Source organism: Notolepis coatsorum, assembly GCF_963971535.1.
Source record: "Notolepis coatsorum genome assembly, chromosome: 14".
Classification (NCBI taxonomy): domain Eukaryota; kingdom Metazoa; phylum Chordata; class Actinopteri; order Aulopiformes; family Paralepididae; genus Notolepis; species Notolepis coatsorum.
Genome location: NC_140178.1, coordinates 21,461,233 through 21,465,190, shown reverse-complemented (window position 1 = coordinate 21,465,190; position 3,958 = coordinate 21,461,233).

Here is a 3,958-nt window from a genome sequence, read left to right as displayed (position 1 = left end):
TGATGTGTAGCGCATGCGATCCTATGGAGAGAGGGGGCGTATATCTCTGCGTCATGTGTGTGCGTGTGCGTGTGTGTGTGTGTGTGTGTGTGAATGTATATCACTCTTGAAGACATGGGGGGGGGAGGGCAGTGGAATTTCCTTTCTGCGCAAAATATGTAAGAAATGCCAAGATAACCTTATTCAGGAGAGGACGTTCACATTTAGCCTCACTAGTCACAAGAGAGAGAGGGAGAGGGGGTTCCCACTTCCCACCATGGGGGGGTTAGGGGAGAGAGAGAAAGAAAGAGGGAGACAGGGGTAGAAAAACAGAGTACTGGATACAGGATTTGTGCAAAACGTTTTTGTTGGAGAGGGGAGAGAGAGAGAGAGGGGGCGAGAGAGGGGAGAGAGGAAGCAAGAGAGAGGGGAGAGGGATGGGGTAGAAGCAAGCATGGAGAAACAAAACATGATTAGTAATTCAATGGTGGAAGAGAGACAGAGAAAGAGTGAGGGGACAGAGAGACAGAAATGAATGGATAGAATGGGGGTGACAGAGAGAGAAAGAGTCTATGGAAGAGAGAGAGAGAGAGAGAGAGAGAGAGAGAGAGAGAGAGAGAGAGAGAGAGAGAGACGGAAATGAATGGATAGAATGGGGGTGACAGAGAGAGAAAGAGTCTATGGAAGAGAGAGAGAGACATAAATGAATGGATAGAATGGGGGTGACAGAGAGAGAGAAAGAGTCTATGGAAGAGAGAGAGAGACATAAATGAATGGATAGAATGGGGGTGACAGAGAGAGAGAAAGAGTCTATGGAAGAGAGAGAGAGACATAAATGAATGGATAGAATGGGGGTGACAGAGAGAGAGAAAGAGTCTAGGACGAAAGAGAGATAGACAGAAATGAATGGATAGAATGGGGGTGACAGAAGAGAGAAAGAGTCTATGGAAGAGAGACAGAAATGAGTGGATAGAATGGGGGTGACAGAAAGAGAAAGAGTCTATGGAAGAGAGACAGAAATGAGTGGATAGAATGGGGTGACAGAGAGAGAAAGAGTCTATGAGAGAGAGACAGAAATTAATGGATAGAATGGGGGTGACAGAGAGAGAAAGAGTCTATGGAAGAAAGAGAGAGAGATAGAGAGAGAGAGAAATTAATGGATAGAATGGGGGTGACAGAGAGAGAAAGTGTCTAGGAAGAGAGAGAGAGAGAGACAGAAATGAATGGGTAGAATGGGGGTGACAGAGAGAGAAAGAGTCTAGGAAGAGAGAGAGATAGACAGAAATGAATGGGTAGAATGGGGGTGACAGAAAGTGAAAGAGTCTAGGAAGAGAGAGACAGAACATTTAAATGAGAGAGAGAGAGAGAGAGAGAGAGAGAGAGTGAAAGGGGTTCGGAGGAGAGAGAGAGGGGTTTAAAGCAAGCAAAAGAGAGAGAGAGAAGACCCTTGTTGAAATTCCAGACACACAGGCAAGGACATGAGACAACACAGGGGAGGGTGGATTACATGTGTGGCCTGCGCATGTCAGTGTGTGCAGAGCAATGGCCGACAAGGTCAAACACCACAACACGGTTTCTTCTTCTCTCCTTCACCTCCCATCTCCCCTTCTTTCTTCACCTCCTCTATCCACTTTCTATACCTCCTCCTACCTTGTCGTTTGTTCCCTCTCTTTTGTCTTCCGCTTATTTGCTGTTTCATCACTCGCTTGCTTAAGACAAGAGATAGGATGACACTCCCACGTAGGTTAATTAGGTGATATGCAAGTTACACACACATGCACACACTGACACACACGCACACGTGTGAGCACAGCACAGCACACACACACACACAGCCTCTGCCATTTAAATTTCAACTTGTTAAACTAAGCCAACACAGCAGAATAGTTGTTCTGGCAACAAGTCTGCTGAGGGGTTGGAAACTCGTTTTGGAAGGAGAACTGAGCGTGTGTGAGAGAGATAGAGTAGAGAGGGGGGGGGGGGGGGGGGGGGGTTGCAAGGTTTGAAAGAGGCACCTTCAAGGGAAGTTTTGTGCCTGTGTGTGTTTGCACATGTACGCCCTGCTCTGTATGTTAGATGTCATGAATGGGGCTCTAGGCACGCAGTGGAAAAACGAGGAAGTGGAGTGAAGTGAGGGGAGGGGCTGCCTGGAGCAGAGGCTCATGGGTAATCTATAGGATGACTGCAGGGGATATGTTTGCTGTCCGCTCGTACACCAGCAAAACCAGTACTATGCACCACAATACATTTCACTGTCAACACGTTAGGCTACTTTAAATAGCACACATAGCGCTACTTCAGCAGCTAGTCATATGTTCATAACTAGTGGGATTTATTTGACCAGTATTTGGGTATTCAAATTAAGTAATTACTTCAATTCCAACATACTATATTTGTACATTTGCTTCATGTTGTGTTATCTAGTCCAGTGGTTCTCAACATGAGGTCCGTGACCCTCAGAGGCCCTGCAGGGTTTCATTTCACTATTTCATTCACTAGAAGTGGGAGAATGTAGGAGTGACTATTCGGATAATAGGTTTCACCTTCTTTACACTATGTAATTCTGGACTTGATCATATCTAATAATAACCAAACGTTTCTCAGATGGGGGTCCCTCAGACTAAATCTTATGAAACAGGAGTCCACGGAGTAATATATCAATGTGGGGGTAATATATACAGTATATGGACTGCAGTGTATTTATTTATATAGTGCTTTTATCCAAAGCACTTCACAAATGATGTCTCACATTCACCCATTCACTCACACACTGACGCCATGCAACTTGCCCAACCTGCTCATAGGGAGCAGTTAGGGGTTAACCGTCTCGCTCAAGGACACTTCGACACGCTTCCGGGAGGAGCAGGAATCGAACCGGGGACCTTCCAATCACGCTCCAGTAACCACTGTCACCCCCAGTCCATTTAAATGCAGTCCATTTAGTACATGTGGCAGTTCTTGACACAAAAATGGTCTATAGTCTATTGGGAATATAACGGTTATATGAATCTATGGAAACACCCACATTACAGGTACTACAAGCAGAGGGCAAGGAGAGTGTCATGTGAACGCTGCTGTATGCTTGATCAAATCAACACACACAAGCATGTTGCAGATACACACAAATACATGCATGCGCACACGTACCCACATGCCACACATGTTTATATACAGCACTCAGGAAGAGTGAACACAGGCACATGTACCCTTAATGTCAGCATTCCAACATACACACATACGTATGCATGCATGCATGCATGCACGCACACACACACACACACACACACACACACACACACACACACACACACACACACACACACACACACACACACACACACACACACACACACACACACACACACACACACACACACACACACACACACACACACACCTTCACACGCACACACACACACACACACACACACACTTCCACACACATCCAAACTTGTAAGTCGCGGATAAAAGCGTCAGCTAAATGACAAAATGTAAATGTAAACACACACTCACATGCACATACACACAGAAAACATGCAGATCACATGCACATACTATAAGCAATAAAATGTACAGTAGATATTTATGTAATGTATTTGTCTGCTTTGAGTATTTTGCATATAGTACAAAATAAATGTACACACGCACACACATGACACATATACTACTATACTATACTATACTATATACATGTATACTTATATACTATAAATGATATAGCCAGTTTTGTGGGATCCCCTCGGAAATGAGACGGTACATCTCAAGGGGTTTATCCTGATGAATGACATTTACAACAACAACAAGAACAACAAGAACAACAACAACAACAACAACAACAACAACAACAACAACAACAACAACAACAACAACAACAACAACAACAACAACAGCAGCAGCAGAGCATGTGGGGCTCAGGAGGTAGAGCGGTCGTCTGGTAATCTGAAGCTTCCCGGTTCGATTCCCACTCCCCCCGGCAGAG